General features: G+C 34.6%; 1 protein-coding gene across 2 annotated transcripts in view; it reads right to left on the reverse strand.

Moving 5' to 3' along the window:
- Window positions 1-22,173, reverse strand: part of LOC126837960 (rho GTPase-activating protein 7) — a 98,292-nt gene that overhangs the window by 65,050 nt on the left and 11,069 nt on the right. Inside the window, exon 2 of one of the 2 annotated variants that reach the window (XM_050571996.1) lies at window positions 7,264-7,335. The exons of the other annotated variant lie outside the window; for it this stretch is intronic. The gene's annotated coding sequence lies outside the window, so the exon portion shown is untranslated. The remainder of the gene's footprint in view (window positions 1-7,263; window positions 7,336-22,173) is intronic. 2 annotated transcript variants of the gene reach the window in all.

Genomic DNA, 22,173 nt, shown 5'->3' on the forward strand with positions numbered 1-22,173 from the left:
GTCCGAGCAAATTTTATTCCTTGTAAATAATTGCGGCTAGGTCGAGATGTTGTTGTTGTTTGTCGGTCGATCCTGTTTATCATTTTGTAATTGAAATATCTAATTCCACACATGTGTGCCTTTCATCGACAACGCCGGGTCATTGTTACTGTAATACTATGTTGTCAGTGGCAACTCAAGACTTTAGCCGTTTTTGAAAACGTGTACCGAAATAGAGCAAACCGAGCCCGGATTAACGTTGTTCCAAAATAAGGTCACTGGAAAAATGTATACACTGTTTGTTTACCAAAATATTATTAACACTATTTTTCACTATATCACTCCTCGCCCACTTTTTTGGGGGCGTTTTTTTGACAATTTGCCAAATCGGTTTTAGAATTTTTATTTTTTTTATAAAGCTAATATTAACTGTGCGTTTATGACGTGTGAGGTACATACGTCACCGCACAACACAGCATCACACAACCGTGTGCAGTAACGATAATATTGTGTATATAATAATTTACTTGCATAAGCCACGACCAATGCCAAATATAATTATTGCAACAATATTATACAAATATAATATAACACTTAAATCATTATAACTTTCTTGACACGAAAGAAATTGTTGTTGAAAAATTCTCCAATAGTAACTATGAAAAAAAAAAGAATATTTTGCCCGAACGTGACAATTAATGGAAAGTTAAATGTCAGCTCATTCCGGTGCTTTCCAATACTATGAATCAGACTAAACATTTTTACTTCTTATCAATTTTAGAGTGGACTGGTATTCTCCACCAAGCCTCTCCACCGTTCGACTCTTTAATCTTAGACCGCCATAATTTGATTTGCGACAACCGAGTTCTCACCGCCTATCTACAGGGTGGTTCATCTCATGATAATCATTTTTATAAAAAAATTGTCCCCTAAATTTGTAGGTAGATATTTTACTTTTATTTTATACTCCTTATAGAACTTTTACCTTCACCCCTTATTGCTAACCAGTGATATGCATACATGTAATTCTGCGCTATCAGCTTGTTATTGTTATAAACAGTGATAACAGTTATAAACATGTGATGAGGTTCTCATTCCCACAAAGATGGCGAAAAACGGGAACTTGTTATCAGTATTTCTTATCAATTTTTTTTACTTCTCATCAATTTTAAAGCGGACGAACCGATTATTGGAAGTTAAAAATTTTTTCAAAATCGAATATTAGTTAATAATCATAAGTTTAAACGGAACGATTAAACTCATCGCCGACCGTTTCCAGGCACACACTATGAATAATATTAAAATATATTATTATTATTATAAACGATGCGGCTAAGTAGTTTTGGACGACCGACAAGGTATTGACATTAATACCGACCACCGAAATATGAATCAAATTAAATCCTAATGGTTTCGCCGGTGACGTCGTGTGTTAGTAGTCGCTCAAGAAGTCGATCGATACGAAATCCATTTGGGTTTCATCGACAAGTTGTCTAAAGTGGTTTAATCCGAACAACCGGAGCCGCGCACATGATTGATGAAACTAATTTTTCATACCGTCGGTGGTATAGTGTTCCCCTGGAGTATAACCTGTATAGGTCGTTTCTTAAAATGATCCTTGAATAGAATATTATTATCATTATTAATCCTTACACTAGCCAAGGCCGCCACGACCACGACAAACACCGTGTCGAATTTAAAAGCTTTCATAATAACATATTATAGTACTCGCCATACAAAAGCTAATCCTTCTTGTAGTTTATCGGATGACAGCTTATAACACCTACCGGAGTTGACACTTTGGGTGGGCCACGACCCAAAGATTCTGAATAATAGTAATAATAATATAAGGGAAGAAAAATTTAACCCAGAAGGTATTGCTTTAATCACTTGGCATTTTCACCACTCTTACCACTTGAAATACAATGAGAGATATTTTCCTCGGTGGTAACTCGATAGGAGCTGTTATAACCGTGCAATAATATGTATTGCAATAAAGTAGGTATTGAATTTAATCTTAAAAAAAAAATAATATTATATTTCTTAATTCCCTCCATCGACAATGGAACTACACAATTTAATCTATTCGAAAATAGACGTTGTGCAATTTGTCTGGTGTTAAATTCTAGCTTGTCTATCGAAGAGTTTATATTGTTTAACCGACGTTGTTTTATACTTACTAAAAAGATTTTTTCAATTTTTTTTTCTCCTGAAACTATTTCATTTGAAATTACAAGTTTCTAATGGAAAATAGCCATTAACCGTTTGACTTCTCCGGTGTTTGTTTACCCGGTGATTGTTTTGAGTATATATTTGCATTGCAAATAGATAATAATATATGTAAATGTGTAAAACTCGAGTTCTGGTTGTATTTTACAGTTAACGCGGTAGGTTTTTGCCATAGAGATTTTACTTAATAATAATATATACAAGTCAATGCACAACAAAATATTCTAAATGGCATTTATAAAGCGCGCCATAGAAATTTGTTGAGACCAATCAAGTAGGTATATTAGTAAAAGTCTATCAGATTAAGATGTTATTCCGTTGGTCTTATAATAAATTACCAGTGTTTTTTTTTTTTATATAAGAGTCACCATTCTTTTACTGTAGAATGATGACATTTCACAACTATGGCTGAGTCGAGTACTATTTTTTCTTTACAAGGGTTTTATCAAAATAATAATACTAATACATCTATTTGCACGGTAGAAATGTGCATTGGGACATATACTCATAGTTTTGCTTTATCTGATCTATTTTTTTTATAAAGTGTGCGTTGATAATTTAAATTTAAAAAAATAGGCAATAGTCATCAAATTTTAAATGTCTATTACTTTGAAGTACATTTTTTATTTCTTCAGTTTCAAAATAATAAATACAAATAGCATTTGGCTGGCTATATATTTCAAACAAATGTTTCTTGATCTGAAAAACCCAAAAATTAAAACAAATTTTACATTCGACAGACTAAAAATTCTCAAAAGACAGAAGTTTCACTAGGGAAAATCTGTCGACCTTAAGAAACATCAAGAAATTGTTTTTTGATTTTATTAAAAACTTAAACTGTAAAATTGTAAAACATTATATTACACTGGTAGTTAATTGTATTTTTTGAAATTTATTTAGTTGAAAATGTTTTTTATAACACAAACAATATGACAAACTACAACAATGTCGATGGCAGCTTTTTGCACGATGCGAGTGATTTTATCATATTGATCTAGTGATAAATATATATGTCTAATGTCTATGGAATTTATTGATATTCTATCCTACAATCGCCATCGCCCTCGATAGACTCTCGATAGTGGTAATGTTTTCCACATAACTACAAGGTATATTATTATTAAACTTACATTGCACTTGACAGATTGACTTTTTCAGAAGCTATTTATTTAGACGGGTTTTTTCCGGCGTTGTAGACCGACGATACCTTAGGGCATTGTATAATATGTATTTTTTTCGCTTTTCTAAACTCTGCACTGATAATGGTGGTAATGGAACGATATCGTGTGCCTCGGCTATTGTATGTAGTACAGCCTATACACGTGTGAGATGGTCCACACGACGGCGGTGGTGCCACGCAGTCTATACCGTCCGAGTCAGCTGACGGGGGAAACCCCGGATTATACGGAGCGTTTGTAATGACCACGCGCGTACGTCGCCGGACGGTTTGATTGGATTTCGCACGTTTCTTACAACCGCTCCGTACACCGCGGACGATTTGACGCACACGGCGAGGTATCGACGACCTCGTCCGACGACCGCGAATTCTTCCACCGCCTCTGCGAGTGTGTTAAATATATATATATTATATTATAAAATATAGCGTGTAACCGCACCACGAGTACACACGGATTTATTGAGACGATTTTTTACGCTAAAAAAATTAAAAAAAAACATTTCCAACGTGGCTACGCCGGAGGTCCGTCCGAAATTATTACACCGTCGATTGGGTTAGATTTACCACCAAAAAGCCGGATAGGGCACTTCAGGAAAATAAACGTTAATTGTGATAGAAATGTGCTAATCCGACAGGTTAAATAAAACCACATGTGATTCTGTGCTATCAGCTTGACTTGTAATTGTTATAAACACGTGATAACAGTTATAAACATGTGATAAGGTTCTAGTTCCCACAAAGATGGCGGAAAATGGAAATTTCAACTATCTCTATTGACGGTATGTACACTTGACAATTTAGTTTAATGTATATATGTATCTGTGGTGTACTCTAATGACCGAAAAAATCAAACAAATTTTAATAATCTCATATCGGTGTGGTCAAAGAAACGTTATCGAGCATCTGTAATGTGCTCAGACCGCCATAATTTGATTTGCGACAACCGAGTTCTCAACGCCTATCTACAGGGTGGTCCATCTCATGTAAGACTATAATTTTTATACAATTTTTTTTCTCCTAAGCTTGTAGGTAGATATTTTACTTTTATTTTATACACTTGACAATCTAGTTTATTGTACATATGTATCTGTGGTGTACTCTAAGAACTGAAAAAAGTAAACAAATTTTAATAATCTCAGATCAGTATGACCAAAAAATGAAAAAAAATAATCCTTATGCTATCACAGTGTGGTCAAAGAAACGTTATCGAGCATCTGTAATGTTATCACCATCGCCAATCGTTAATAAACTACTTGTTATCAGTAATTCTTATCAGTTTACGTTATTATTTTAAATAGCGTGTACAATATTTTCGGCATTATAATTTTGGCCTTACTGCGTTGAGTTCGGTTAGATTTTGAAGGTAAAAAAAAGGTTGGAGTTAGGTTAGGTTTAGGTTGGATTTAGGTTAGGTTAGGATTAGATTTTTGATTAGTTAGGTGGCGCTCATTGAATTGGCTCCTGATAACAAGTGGTTCTCAAAATATACGTGATATGAAATTTAAAAAAAATATTATACATGCCATTCATGTTACACAATCTTACTTATCTTATATCACTGCTATATGTGACACATACGGACACAGTGTTAGATTTAACTGAAAATAATCTAATCTTTAGTCAGCGGTTTTAATTACCGCATCAAAACAATCTACAATTTTCTAGATGTAAGTACTATAGTGTGTTCAAGCTGATAGTATAATCATTTTAAACTGCTCTAAAACAGAAAGACCACACAGGAAAACTATTTGAGATAAAAAAAACATTCTTAGAAAATCAAACTCAGCAGTATGACACGACGGTGAAATATCTAGATTTCATTGGGTACATACAAACGTTAGCCACTGAGAATTTAAATTAATTTTAAACCATTAATTCGTTTTCATACTTATGCTACTTTGTACATGACTAGGTATATGAAATTCTATTTTGTAAAAATATCCCAAAATAATATTGTAATAATTTACAATTTTAGTATCCAGTTTGTTTTCGGAATACATTTTGAGAGAGCCATTGAAGTCTTAGGAGCCAATTCAACAGTGCCTTTAAGAGGAGCAGCTAGAAGACTAGATGGGTTTTGGGAGAGAATTCAATTAGACTTAAGTTATATTTGGATTAGATGGGTAAGCTTAAGGAGGCGACTAGAGTAATTCTGTCAGTCCTCTGCTGAGTTCTGGACATACTAAGAAGTATAAAAAATCTAATTTTAGTCACACTTGTCATACCATATTGAACTGTACACAATGGCGCCTTATTTTTTCGTTGAAGGTATTCTGACAAAATAAATACAGTTGCACTAGTATTCGTAGAAATTAGTTACGAATAGTAATAATTTGAAATCTACACTAGGCATATAATATTTTGTGTTTTTCTTGGTTTGATGCCAGGCTCGAATGTACATTGAGTATTTGTTCACGATTTATTATACACTGGCATTGCCGCCAAAAGAGTAATACGATTACTTTACGGTGAAGAATCTTGTATTACGTGTACACGCTGATAGTTGATACTTTACCCGGTGTGATTTAAGTTTTACTTTTTACTTAATTAATATGATTCGCATTCCCAGCTGAAACCTGCCTCGACTTGGCGTGACCACATTCTAGAAATGAAAGTATCGTACAGCAAATTTTGTTATTTCAACAAATCATTTTTATAATAATATAAAGAACTCATAAAGAATTTCTGTTTTCACCAGCGGTCACACTGAATCCAGGAGGGTTTTGGCACAAAGTAGATTAAATCAGAGGGGACACTGTAAACAATTTTTTTTCTCGAATGGAGGCCGCCATTTTCTGATTTATCCATTCTGATTGATAAACGAGCAGTACATATTATCACAGTGTTAAATTTTGAACTAAAACGACAGAACATTATTTCAAATGAGCTGTTTGGTAACCGTTATCTATAGTTATCTGTTTTTTAGGGTATCGTCTGAAATGTGATCTCTTGTCGGGTGTTTCTTTTAAACACAAGGTCGGCAAGAGAGTAAGAGGGGGGGGGGTAGTTTTTTTAAAATATTATTTGTTATACAGTTATTATCAAAACCGTCGTTTCTTTTGTCCAGAGTGACGTCCGATTAACATAGACTAACGGCACGTCATTTACCAAAAAAAATCACAATAGTGAATATACTTACTACAAAAAAAAAACATATATATGATAATGTTGTCTGTGTGTATTGCGCAACCGCTTTTTTATTGTTATTATTAATTTTATTCGGTATATTTTACATTACAATGGAAGAGACGGGGGAAAACCTGGCGGTGAAGAAAAATATACAATATTCCATCGGTAAAATAAATGTACAGGAAATTGTCAGTTGTTCATTGTCGGATACACAATGTCAAGCCGTTTGTAACGGTAGCCACTGGCTGTATTATGAGATAGATTATTTTCCCATTTATATTTTTGTCTTACCGCTTTTTTTCTTATGCAGTAGCATGTATGTTGCACGTATGTGTTGTGAAGTAAGCGAAAAGGCGACCAGTGCAGTGTGACCAGAACGACGAAGTTACATTTCTCTGGTACTTAGTTTTAAAATTTTGTTTCACTACTGCAACCGTGTGGTACAAAACGGTATAATATTATTTACCAGTTATAATATTATCATATGAAATTCAAATTTATCCTTTGATCTGTACAGGTTAAAATGCGGTTCTCCTTGAACATTTTTTTGTTAGTATTTTATTTCTTTTAGAGTAGTATACGTTTTTTTTAAAGTATAATTACTAATATATTTTGATTATGATAAAAACAGAAATAGTAAAAGAAGGAAGACTTAATAAGAGTGTATAAAATACTTAATATACGTTTTATTTTAAGTATTCTACATTAGATTTGTGTAGTCAATAAAACGTATAACTGTATAATCTCACTTTTAATAACGCCAACAGCAATTGAATCGCATCACAGTCCACAAGTGTTTCGCATTTGTACTCGAAAAAGCCCTGAAATCATATAATAAACCTAGTGTTAAACAGCTGTATTATTTTTGTAATGTGTGTTGGAACTTTGTTTAGCATTATCGGATCTCAGGAATCAGAAATTTAAAAATTAATAATGGTCCTTGAATGGACTACCAAATGTTTTTTTAGGATTCGTTTCTTCATAAGCGTTTATGCGTCCTGCACGTTATCTTATGTGTTTTATCTAAGGAATCAATTCCGTGGGGCATATTAATTATTCCCAGAAAATTTCGCTTGTTCCCGAAATTGCTTTTCGAGGAATATTTCAAACAGCACTTCACTGTCTGTCGCTATAAATCCGTCAACCGCAACCGGCCGAACAACAACAGTGTCCGATTTCAGTCGCTCAAAGACACTCTAGGATTATAAAACATTAATTAAGACGAGTCCGGCCGTCAATAGTAATAATAATAATACACGTATACAATTCGCGCTGCGTTCAGTTTGATCCACAGGGTAAAAAATCACCGAGCTCAATCATATATTCAGTATAATCCTCATCAACAGCTATACAGATCAATAGATAAATTCGAATAGTATAACAAATAAATCATTTTCGCTGTACACTTTCATTTTCAGTGAGATATAGGAGATAAGAGATAAGAGATAGTAGATGAGAGATAAGAGATAAGAGAGGAGAGATAAGAGATAGCATATGCACGATTCAATGTTTTTCTTCTGAAACTAACTAATTTCCTTCGTTTTGGCTCCTTCCACTCGTTACACCGTTCGGCCGTCTCCGGTGGTTGAACACATGCGCGGTCACTGTACCGTAGAACGATATAATAAAGGTTTGAAAAAAAAAATAACCCCGACAAAATAATATTAACGCACCATCGGCGTTCACGAGACGACGACGTGCCTTCAGCTGTCGGTGGTAATTATTACTCCATTACTTGTTTACACGGTTAATTATACATGCAAGAAGGTCTCGAGCATTCCCCCTTGGCTCTCACCTTCTTGACCCGTCTAACGTCTAACCATCCGCCTTTGCCCCCCCCCCCCCAGGTGGTCTACACCCTATACTGTACAATAATACCCCGACGTGTGTGCATTGTCTGAACCATCTTTCATTCTTATGATAATCCCTTATCATCTTTGTGGCACGGTCAAGACGATTATATATAATATTCTTAACCCCCCAAAAAGATGATCATAACGCTACGCGAGAGTCCTTTCATATAAAACCCGAATCGACGGTCGCACCCCTACATCCTCGGACCGAGGTTTAGCTGTTATGATAGCAAAGTAATGAGAAATAATATTATCGTATTAAAATACCGTGGAATTCCCGCACTCACTGATGCAGTGGGACGCAGTGACAACCAATATGCACGATGAAACATTATGCATCGCACTCCAGCACAAACCGTTCAGGTGGTTAAACATGTTTTCCACGTCACAAAGTATTACAGTACCAAGTAAATCCGATCCGATTTCAGGGTATCAGCAAAGTCCCAAAGGTCATTAGCACAAATATAGAAAGGCAAAGGCCTTAAAACCCCCTCTGAGCTCAGCAACGAGCATGTTTCGTGGACTTTCGAAGGAGGTTTAAAAAATTTGTAAATTAATATTATTTTTCTTTCTATTTAGACCTAACCCCCTAACCGGGATCGATCCGGGAAAATGATTCCAGTAATGATAAAGATAAAATCATGTTAATTTTTCTATATTATGGATATCAGTCTATGGGCCTCTTGGATCTCGACCTGTTGCGATACGATTAACATAAGTATAATATATATATATATCCATCTTTCTCGGCTCATACCATTGTAAATATTATAAATTTTCTTATGAATATTCCCAATGGTTTAAGTGGTTTCGTGTTGTTGTTATTAACATACATATATGTACACAATATGTATAAAGTTACTAACGGCCTGTTGCACAACGGCGGCGGATGACTAGGTGTAATGTTGTTGGTTCAGTGCGACACTGTACACACCACGTTTAATAATATTATTATTATTTATATATGCTGAATTGCATCGATTCGACCTAAAAAAAAAAATTATTTTTTAACGCTTATGACAAACTATTCGACTTAACAGTACATGCGTTTTTATAAACCTACATATTTTTTTGTTTTGTATACACCTATTAGGAGATCCGGATTGCTCGTTAGACATAATGATATTTTCAAAGGCAATAACCTTGTCCGTGTGTACAAAACCTTCTTGTCGTCTTCGAGCAATCGATCTGACCAAAAACAACACTATTGTACTAACTAGTGAGCGGCACACGATTTGTCAAGTCAAAGATAATCAGTTGGGCTAGCAAACAATGGGGCAGCACCAGGATGAGTACGGACAAGTGTGTACGACTCGTTTGTACAGTCAATAGTGTTCGACATGATACGTGGGAACTATTTAATCTTGTGCATAATACATACATTATACACCTATGATGTTGACCTTCAGCAAAGCACGCGCAGCCCAAGTCTAAGACCAATCAAACGATCAAGATGATCCTATACTGTCCCTAAGACGACCGTTGAAGTCAATCACACTCGGCTAAGAAATTTCTGTGTAATTTTAATACATTGACAACAATTCAAGTGCACAGATGGTGAAATTTGAACACACAACGTTCAAACGAGGAACCCTTTAAAGAAATATTGATTACTTGCCATTATCAATGATTTTTGACATGTCTCGAAAATTGTTCTCTTAGGTTGCTATAAAGTCAACAAAACGTGTCAACCGGAATTGGTAATATGCTTCAAGAGCAAAGAACAAATTTTAAATAATTTCAATATAGAAAGTGACCTTAATGAACCGGTGCAATTTTGGACACAACTCAAATGATTCACACGTCATTTCAGATATTAATATTTTCAGGGAATTTATCAGAAACATCAGTGAACATATATATGCTAGACAAAGTAGCATTGTGAAAAATCTAAAAAAGGACATAATATCCAGCCGAGATCTAAATAGTAAATTAAGATTTTTTTCGTTGTTAACCGGTTTATATCGTTTGAATTTTGATATGATGATGTTTTTTTTTACAACCACAATACTGTCACTTAGCCAATAATTTCTGACATAAATTATTATTATTATTACTATGGTTATTATAATACTGGGTAAGTGCGTTTTTTTTTTTTTTTTAAATGCTGAGGTCATACTAGCAATAATTATTAAGCGTGTACACGTTTGAAATTTAGGTTACACGAAATTCGTACAACCAAACGTTTTAACTTATGTTTGTGTTTGCTTAGCACACCAATTTTAATGTGTACACAGGGTTGTGTATTGGTTTCGATTAGCTGGTAAATAAAATAAAATAATAATAAAAAATGTAATTTACGAGCTGTCTCCTAGTGTCTTACGGGTAAATGAATCACGGTGAACTTTTGCAGCAGCGATCCAATCTTTTATAAACTACTATTCACTCAAAGGAGAACTTCATTCCAAAGCGCCCACACGAGCGAAGCCGACCCAAGTGGTTGTGACCGTTAACAGATGACAATGTGACCAGAAGGAGATAATATTATAATACACTGTAGACAACAAATGTTCCATCCTAGTCTATGATTTAATGACTGATTACACTTAATTGTTATGATCATGCGTTTGTACATCATGACATCATACCTTATATAAGTCATTACTTCTTTTAAGTAAAAGGGAAAAAAACAAAAAATGTATAAGTATCATAAAAATATAGTAAAATATACAACTATTTAACAAATACAAAAAAGGTTGTTTTACATGAGATATGGATCCCCCTGTATTAACGGTAAGTACGTGTTTTTTTATAATATATTGAAAAAAAGCCAAACAATTTGTTTTTTAAAACATTCAGAGTTATTTTATTCCGAAAAATCAACACACAAAAACTGTACTTGGATATATTATTGTTTAAAAACAGAACGAATTTACACACATGTTAAGTGTGACGCCAGATATACTAAAAGCAGCCAGTGAAACTGAACTGTGTTTTGTGTAAAAAAAACAAAAAAATATTATTATTATTAAAAAACAAGCCTTTCGTAGGAAAACACGTAGTGATTTTAGTCGAACAAGTTGTGTTTATCATAGAAAAAAATTGTCTAACGCATTTGTTATATCAGATCCGTTAACAGGGAAAACCGTTGCAGTGAAGATTTATCAAAATGGGGGCGTCTTCGTCTATGGTCCAGGTAATATTATTATGCACTATTCCTTCATTTCCATCTACTACAACGGCAAAAGACAAAGTGATGGAAGACGACAGTTTATTGAATCGAATACCCGGCATAGCCATTCTCAAGGAAGTCGAGATATGGAAAGACGGCGAAATCACATCTATCAGTAAGACGTTCGGCGAGGACCCAAAGAAATGGATTGGCAACAGTGGTGACGTAGCCCAAATGTCTTTTACCGCGTTGTGTTGTTTGTATTCTTTAAAAATATCAGATTTCATACAACGAGCAGAAAACGATTTTAACGGATGTAGGCTCCTGTATGGAGCAACGAAACAGCGCAAATGTTGGGAAGATCTAAAAATGCAATTAAAACCGTTGTACTCCGAGTGCGGTGTTCAAATGGCAATGACGGCGTTGAATTATACAAAAATATTCAACGTAAGAGCCGACAAAAACGTGTTGAACGCCATCATGTCGTTTCACTTGTATGTGAACAGTATCGAAGAAAACACACCGGTCGGGGAAACATTTTTCAAAAATTTCATCAACATGAAGATGTACACGAGATATCTGATCGAGGCGTTTGCGGTCCAGAACTGTTCGTGGTCGGCGTTTGACTTGGATCAATTGAATGGACGCACGGTTGACCTTCGCAGTGATCACGAAATTCTAAACGAATTAAACTTACCTGTAACATACTTTAAACGCGAGCACCTAAATCCGAACACACTGTTTTTGGCCAATGTCTCGGCGATCCGGTTAGATCATGATCCAGACCTGGGCAGTCCATTGGGTGACTTGTATGTGGCTTGTGAAGACGTTTATTTATGTTTAATCGGATATTCCATACGGTACGCGAACGATTTTCGTTCAGAGATCATCACACAAAGCCAGACAATAATGTTCCAGAGCATAATCTCGACGGTTTTCTATTTGATTGGTCAGATATTCGAAACGTCAGAGAAAAACTGGCGTACAATGAGGTCAGACACAAAAATGTGTGTGTCTAATGCCATTGATGTTTTAATGCGTTTCAATTTTCCCGGAGAGTTACATGCGAAATTGAGACAAGTAATATATCAAAAAACGATAAGTCCATTTGGACTTAACGCCTTTACCACCAGTGAGGTAGACCACGGAGTTTTCGAAGGTTTACAAATCGATGTAAACGCAATCGAAAGGACTATTCAATATCAAAAAATCGAAAACTGGAAAGCGTTGACTGACATTTTGAAAGATTTTTCACAAGATTTACTGGCCGTAGAACCGGAAATAAAAACAATTAAAGAGATCAATCAAATTCTGTGCGATTATGAGTTTGAAGAAGTCGGTTTTTTGCAATACGACAATAGTAGTATGGTACGGCCTCCTCTTGGTTCGACTGAAGCACGAGTAAAGCAAGTAGTCCCAATTTTGAAACGTTTAAAAAAGCAAAATTGTCAGTTTTCTTATGTCGTTAAAGTCCATTTTCTATATGCTAATTACATAATATCAAAGTGTGAAGCATTGCTATCCGATGTTAACAATTTGCAAACGGCCAAGCCAATAAAATCATGTTTTGACTCGCTGATAGAATCAATCATGTCGATAGGAGACACGGTCGACCGTACGCTATTTGCTATACTAGACTCATTGCAATCGACTCGTCCATTTAACAATGCCAGCCGCAAAATACTTGACTCGATTCTGGCAGTAAAGCTATACTTAGGCAACGGCGCCCTGCTCAATAGCAGTGTACCGCTAACAGAACACAAATCCGTAGACCTAAATGGGGTGGTTTCCAAATTGAATGGGTTGAGGAGATATCATCTGTTTATTATAAACCTAATTGAACATTACACGGTACACAGCTGCTCGACAACTCACGAAGAACTTACAAAGGAGACTACAGCTAAGATACACGATATATGTTGGAGCTTTTTATGGCAAAACGACAATGATACGCAGCTCTTGAGATGCGTCGATAGACTCATAGAATTAAATTTGAAAACATTTTATGTAGCTGTCAATTCCGAAATCAAGAGGGACCATTATACGATTGAAAATTTAACAATGAATGCCATTTTAGAGAAGGCTTCGGATAATCAGAACGGTTTATCAATGTTGCACGAACTAAGCGTTTCGTGGGAAGGCGGTTACACAACATTAACGAAAATTGTCGGTATCGTGAAAAACAACATCAATCCGAAATACCTTTGCAAGTGTCAATTGATCGTGATCAAAGCGATTGTGTTTATAGTCTATCAATATCTAAAAACGATCATTCAATCTAGTTCATCTTTCAGCAATTACCGGCTATATCGTTCCAATGTGAGTGGAATACTGAAAGCATTGGCTGTTATAAGCACTGATTTTGTCCCGGTGGGATTATTCCGAGTTTATCAAATGATTGTTGATCATTTCCAAAAGTACTTCCAAGGTTTATTACGTTACTTCTCTCCGGTCGATAAAAATGCACTTATTCGTGTAATCCAAGTGGAACAATATTATTTGGGAATGCAAAAACAATCGTCCGGTGCAATAGACGATGAAATAGTGCGTTCACTTCCGGATCATACATTAGGAACGAGCTCAACGTCACATGATATGGAATTAGACGATACGTCTGGACTTGAAATGGACGGTAAAAAAAACATCAACCAACTACTATCTTATTTGACCAATGTTGAGGACATCCGGAGCAATCTTACAAATGCTGCACTTGTGTTGGAATTTAAACGAATGAGTAATTTACAGATTTAATATTATCATACGTTACTTCTGGCTTATTATTGTAAGAAGAATAACATTTATGTTATACTTCCTTTTATTAATTTTTTTGAGAATTCTTATAATATTATAATAATCAAATAGGATGAAATATACTATTGTACCAGTTAATACGTTTTAAATGAATGTCAAGCTAAAAATGTTGTACTCCACTGTTCTCCGTGTAAGTCCATATATTTATTGAACTGTTTGTGTTACTTATTTTCATTTAATAAAACGCCTTTACCGTTACTTGTATTTCTACCATAACTGATTCGCATAGGAGCGTTTGGCGGAGAGTGTTTTTGTCAGTTTCAGTTGTAATAATTATTTATAAAGGCATATATTAGACAGCGTTTCAATCGATAAAATATCTAAATCCAAAGCCGTCGGTCGGTATTTTAACAGTAAATTCATTAGTTATCTTGTTGCACGTTTATCAGTTAGATGCTCGACGGTTTATCAGGCTCATTAGCATACTTTAAACGGTTATCGGTTTACCGAGGGGCTGAATTTTTTAAACCCCCAAACACAGGCCACGGCCAATTGATGGAACCCCGCCAGGCATAATGGGCATAACCTATAATATCTAAATGGTTTCTCAAAGTGTTAATCCGAATTATTTTAACATTGGTAGTTGTTGGCGTAGTAACAGTTTGATCCAACCACCATGTTAATAGTAATAGTTGTTCTTCTTCATCAGCTCACAAGTTGTTTACACACATACTGGGCGGGTGTCTGTCAAACATTTTATTACTGCTTTGAAACCAAAGAAACTGGCTTATTTATGAGGTTCAGTCATTCGAATGAGTGTCGGTAAGGATTAAAGTTTCCTTAGTCTGTTAAAATATGTGCCCTCGACGGACAGACTTGGAGATAAACCAGATCTTTTCGATTTCCAAGACAAATGTATTCATTGTAGTTTATTTTATAATTTATACATTTTAACAGTCCGGTATAACATAATATTATTTGTTTACCATTTTGATTAAACGCATTTCGAGTAGATATGATGTATATTACTTCAACACATACTGATATAATATTATTAAATGACAGGATACATAATAACAGACGTAATACATAAAGATAAGTTAAAACGTGCTAGAAAAACAATTAATTAACAAACGGGTTTTTTTCCCGACCAGAATAAAATTCTTCAATCTAAAAGATTGTAATAAGAAAAAAACTCATTTAGTCATCCGTCTAAATTACATACAAGCATCCGGTCAACCGCACCGCACAGTAATAGATAATCAGTAATCTAAATAGTAGAATTATTTTAATCTTTTTTTTGTTTCTTAAACCTTAACGAAGCGAACCATCTCCAAGTCAAAAATACTTGAGTAAGTAGTTTTGTACACTATATTGTCACACAGTATGATAAAATAATATACAATTGACCACACAACACAGCCGGGTCAATCAAATACTCTTTGTACGATACGTTATTAAACAAATTGCATTAGCACACACGTGTACTGCTTATATTACAGCAGGTGGCAAACGGTGGTATGAATTGTCATTAAATGTATTAAATTGAACAACCACAATAAACGTCAAATCGTTTAATAAGTAATTTTTCGAAGCAACAACCGTGTCCGACTAACAAATTAAATTAAACGATAAAATCATTCTAATGCAATAACCGTTAGATCTCTTACCCCCCCCCCACCTCTCTCCTACTTGGTGGCCTTTCAAGAAATGTGTGCTTTTTCCCTTATGTTGATTACTATGGCCATTAGTGATCTCTTTAAAATTCATTTCAAAATTCACCCATTACCCGAAGAAATGGGGGGAACTTACCCCGCAGGGAAGCTAATTAAGGCCATAGTGCTTAGTCTCGAGTTTCGTTATACTTGATGGCGAAGATGACTTGACCCGGACCACCGAGAGATCAGGCACATAACGTTTTCATGGAAAAAAAAAATGTTTAATAATGGCCCCGTTGCCAAGAAGTAAAATATGTTAACTTAACAAAACGTTTAATTCGCGGTGTCGATTTAAGCTGTCGAGGACAGAAGGGCATAGAATAATAATAATAGTATTAATTGTATCCTTGGCCGTTTTTGAAGAACCTTAATGTGTCAGCTTAAGTATACTTTCTTATCATTGGACAGTTATTTAAAAAATATATCTTTTATTGCTGAGCAATTTTGAATTAAAAAGTAAGAAAATTCAGGGGAGGGGAATTTGTTTTTATGTTTGCTGTGAAACTCTTCTCTGCACTTTTGCATGCAAAGGTGATTCTAATAAGATCTGGTTAGGTTAGGTTAGGTTAGATTAGATTAGGTTAGGTTAGGTTAGGTTTGGTTAGATTAGCTACAGAAAAGTGTAGCTAAAATTGAGAATTTTTTTCAACTAAAAACCGTGGTTATTTTTAATTCATATTTTGACAAGCTCTTTCTGATGGGCTTAGAATCGACTGAAAATTAAGCGTTTATGAGATGTAATACACAGACTTTATATCAAATCATTATACCGCGCACTGATACGAAATCCAATTTACCTGCATGTTATATTAAAGTCAACATCTGTCATTTAGTGTGCAGCATTTTGTATTTTTTTTTCCTTTTCCCAACAAGCTCTTAAAGTTATCAACATCACCATTTTTTTTTTTTCATTTCAATTACCATACATGATTTACTTGTTTTTTTAATTTCAAGCAAGTAATATGTGAATCCAACTTTTTTAAATTGAATTTTGGACACGACAGCTCAGACCTAACCTTGGGTTATTGGAATATTTTCTATTCGGAAATCTTGTCTTGTGTAAATCCTGTCTTACCGTAATGAAAATCCCAATTCCCACGCATCGGTACGATATTATTATTTTGTGTTGCATACATTTTGTGCCTGGAGACTGAAATGGTCCGTTTAATGTGTGCAAAGCAATAAAACAAGACAAATAGTTTAGAAACTCGATAGGCAATTATTATGATGTTGTTGTATATGTGAAATGGAAACACTATAATAATATTATACACGCATGTATTGACTCGATAAATTGCATACGATTTGTAATAACACTTTCGGCGTGAGATTCAATATATACTTAAGTATATATTATAGGTTTCATCGTTCAAGAATTTCCCCGTGTGTGTCTGTACGATAAATTGCACTGTCTTGGTGGTGACTCATCTGGGCGCACTTTGTTTCAGTAATAACGACCACAACAACAACATCAATAATACAAATTACATTCATCTTTTATTAGCATATATAATATTATTATTCATTCGTTAATGCCCGATAGCTTGTTGTACAAGGAAAATATCACCGTCGACATATTTTTTCTGCTATTATTGTAATTAATACGATTTCTCAGTGTATTTCTCAAACTTCACTTCACTTGCCGCCTTTGATCGTCCGGTTCCGGTTGAACCGTGACCAAAAAAAAAAAAAAAAATGAAATAGTTTTAGTATTTAATTTAAAAATGTAGCAACAGTTTTCGTTCTGTGAACTACAAAAAGTGCTGATAAAACATTACACTGTCATATCTGGCATCTGGTCATCAACTGTTAGGTTATCATAGTGGAGATTTGAACTGTCAATATGTTTTGCTGGATGAACATTTCCAAAAATAATATTTCTACTTATACTATAATATATCAAAAGAAATCCATACATTGAAACTTTGAGCATTTGGTCAACACAAAGTGGCGTTTCCTTTTACTGTCATACGATTGGATCCTGGTACTCGTGTCTCGTGTGGGTATAATATTATCTGCTCTTTGTCGGTGTACTTATTATACATAGGATCCGCCCAGAGATAGTTTCTGATTTTTTATTAATCGGTAACGGCTTTCTAACAATAAACACCAACGGTGTGAGTGAAATTATTATTACAAATGGGTGTAATATATTTAACGCGATCCGACGTTGGTTCTAATAGTCTTGTAAATATTATACATATATGTACTATAATCTCACTATCTCACAGGTCAGGCTGTCGGTTAGCACGGTATTTAATTAAAACAATACACGTAGAACTGTTATAGATATCGGCTGTATATTGTATAATATATACACACGGCTAATGAAGCAAACGGCACATTTTGAATGAGGAGACATCAAGGTTTTTTTTTTTTCATTAACATAAATTACTAAATTTGATGGGTTTTTTTTTTGAAATTTTTAAACTTGGGATTATAAAATGTAGGTACACGGCCACCGTTCTTGTGGTTAATTAATATTCGGATCGCGTCCCGACTGCTGCTGTGTATGTACAACGGTAACCGATGAATAAGTAATTTTTCACCTGTCAGAAATTCCATAGTTATACATGCATAGTAGAGAAATGTTTAGTAGAGCGGTCAAAGGGGTAGAGAGCGGATTTCTTTTAAAAATTCTGTATCTATGACCATTCAATGTCGATTTTGTTGAAATAAAAAATTGTAATTATCCCTAAAATCTTACGCAGAGCCTTATCTGTGTAAGATTTTAGGTTAGGTTTGGTTAGGTTAGATTTGGTTAGGTTTGGTTAGGTTTGGTTTGGTTAGGTTAGGTTAGATTAGGCTAAATTTTTGTGTCCTAGCACAATGTATTCCTTTTTTATTAATTTTATCGTGCACACTTTTTTTAAATTTAAATTTAAATATAAATCATAAAATATGCTTTATCTTTCTTCGAACCTTAGAAATATTGTACATAATAATGTGAAATAAATATAAAAAGTACAAATCCTCTATTTTTATGTATAAAAACATTAAACATGTACATTTTCACGAATAATATGCTAAATAATAATAATAAGAATTCATATAATATTATTGTAACTATTGTTACTAAGTTTACTTTTTCTTTGTCTTTGTTATTATTTTTTATCAGTAAGTATCACACACGGTATAGAGCATTTGTGTATGTTTGAATGCGCCTTGTAGAATGGGCTGAAGGGCCTATCTGCCTAATGGTTTTACTTGGAGAAACTAATTTGAATTTGAGACGTGGCTTCGTTGTGGGTACATAATATGACCTAACCTAACCGGTGATTATCAGTTGTCCAAATTCCAATCCGGCAACGCTTGTACAACAGTATCGAATTACTCAATGACGGTATCGATACGGACCTATCATTTATTAAAAAAAAAAAAAATTGAACGTTTACAGCTGACCGATAGTTTTATTACCGATTAACATCAACTTAAACGGCGACAGAGAATAATAGGCATCGGTGAGCTGTCACAGTTATTCTTCGGATGGACGGATTCAATGGATTTCCTTCTACTGTCTAAACCAACGAGTCGCTTCAACATGACGCTGCTCAAATAGCTGTTAGGTAAAAGTAATTGTTTTCAACTAGACTCCTATATCGCAGCAAACGCTGAACACTGACAATTTTAGCTTCTACTAGTGTACTCATCCGTAACAGCTATGGAAAGCAGCTACACAGATACACCCGTGCCCGTCGCTTGTAATTTATTTTATTAAAACTTCTTTAATAATAATAATATTAGACTTAACATTTAGAATGAGTGAGATTGTTCAATGGAAACCGTTAGTAGAAATGTTCATCGACAAAGGAGCAAGATGATTTTTTTTCTCCAGAAAATCCGGTAACCATAATAAAGCCCCGATACGAATATCAGTGAACCGGGTAAAAAACTATTAGCCTACATTGTCGACAAGTGCGTGAAACACCAGCAGACAACCGTCAAGAATAATGCTGCAAGAGACCATCACAATTATACTATGGTCGGTGGTCAATGAACTTGATTCGGTTAGTCCTGGGGCCGCATTCTTGGTTAATTATTATAATTATTACAATATTCTGTTCCCATGTACAAATGGATGACAAAAAAAAAAAATACACTACATTGGTCAATCAATTGTTCGTCCGTTGCCGTAGTATTCCATTGCCCTTCTTTGTTGCTGCTTATCAAACGGCGCACTTGAAATATATAATTATTATTGTTTCTTTCTGGCAATCGATTTGAACAAATAGTCCATTCCGGCTAATCATCTTTTTGTCAATTTAATATACTTCATATGATGATCATGATGCCACGTGTGCTCGGCAACAAAGTAATGCAGAAGGCGACCGACAGTGCGACCACTTTCAATGAAAACAAATACTTTCTTTAGCGAGTTGTTGAACACTGCGCAGATAATTCTTATCAGCTATACAGATCAACAGATACATTCGAATTTCATAGGATAACGTGATAATATTTATAATTGATGATTTATGTGTAGTGAAACAATTCGCAAATGTGTACTAGAGAAATTTAATTTCGTTATGTTGGTCACACTACAGCTCGCCTTTTGTGGCTTGCTTCGTATACTGAACAAGTATTGCCTAAAGTCGGTTGCCTATGAAAATGTCCACTAGCATAGGAGGCCGCCATTTTGTCAACAATTATTGTTTTTTCCATGATATTTATTGTTTTTATTCTAAGATTTATCAAATATATACCGGAGCTATTATCATCGCCTAACCTAAAAATTCTATGGTTTATCAATTACACAAATTTACTATCATCGCCTAACCTAACATTTTAATATGCATCATGAAAAAGTAAGGTGGCGTTTTTTCTTTCCATGAAATTGGTACACAAAATAGCGGCTGCTATTTTGGCATTTTAAAAATGTACTGTTGTTAATATGTTTGGCCAAAGAGATGTGCCAAAGACACCGATCGGTAAACAGTGTTTCTCTGTTTTTGTGTTGTTTTATAAAACCGGCATTGAAATATAGAAATCTGAGAATCCGCCACCGTGGACAGATTGTAGCTGTTATATTGCAATATACCGCAGTGCTTGGCTTGTTATGCACACACACACAGAAATAATTATCATGATATCTGATTCAAGGACGACCAGGAATAAAATTATGTTTTTTATTATATATTTTTTTTTTTTTTGCAGCAAGTAGATAAATTCAAAAAAAAAAATCTCTCATGCCCACAAGGTGTATGCGCAACATCATAATTCATATGCAACAGGAAGTGGAAAAAATCTCAGAAATGACAATTTCGTTAGGTCACCTTAATATGTATATATCTACGTTAAAGTTAGGCACTCGCTCGGAGATGGCCGAATACAAATTTAAACTCTAATAAAAAAACCGGTGTTATAATATTTTAGAGTTACCAAAAAACATGCTGGACGTGGCATATAATATGTGTTTTTAAAAGCCAATTAAATAAAGTGTATCCTTGTAATAATTACATGTTTAACTTAATAAAAAAAAAACTGTTTTGTATAGTAACAACCAATTATTATGTGTGCAAAGAACTGGTTGTCAGTCAACGGTTCTGGTCCAAAACAATTTTTGGCTCATTTAATATTTGATGAACAGCAGAATTTCCTTGTTTTTAAAATTCTAAAGATTATATTATATTAGATTAAAATAATAATATTGTAGCAACTGATTTTTTTCCCTCGGTTGACATTGTTCTTGATAGTGATTTAACTGAGCTGCTTCTACAATAGTTGTAACCACTAGTTGAAATACTAGTTTGTGAGTAGTTAACAGCTAATCGTGAACACCTACAAACTATCCTGTTTTGTTCCAGAGAGTGTGAACATACTCAAACGATGACATTCACGACACGTACGTCTCAATGCTCTCTGTATGTGTGTGTGTACTTAGGCTGAGGCACAATTATTGCGTGCTACACATACGGTCTGTTACTCCTACAACTGTCGTGGGGCTCTTCTTATTACACGAGTAAACAATGTTCAGCTGGCTCGGTGTGTATGCGTTCATACCTCGGTGTATATATATATTACCACCAGCACAACACACTTGACTTTGAGCGGTGGACCCCGAACACTGTGTTTATCCACAAAACCCATTAAGCCATTTAGGTAAAAAAAAAATTGGAAATTTTAGAGGGAAAAATTTGTTTTTATCGTATACAATGAAATGAGAATTATATGTACCGGAGAAATGCAATTTCGTCATTGTGGTAACACTGCAGCTGGCCTTTTTGC

The sequence above is a fragment of the Adelges cooleyi genome, unplaced genomic scaffold (genome assembly GCF_023614345.1).
Source record: "Adelges cooleyi isolate 19-005CV unplaced genomic scaffold, UGA_ACOO_1.1 ACOO_flye_CR_arks_rails_tigmint_CR_PRNA_30, whole genome shotgun sequence".
NCBI classification, from domain to species: domain Eukaryota; kingdom Metazoa; phylum Arthropoda; class Insecta; order Hemiptera; family Adelgidae; genus Adelges; species Adelges cooleyi.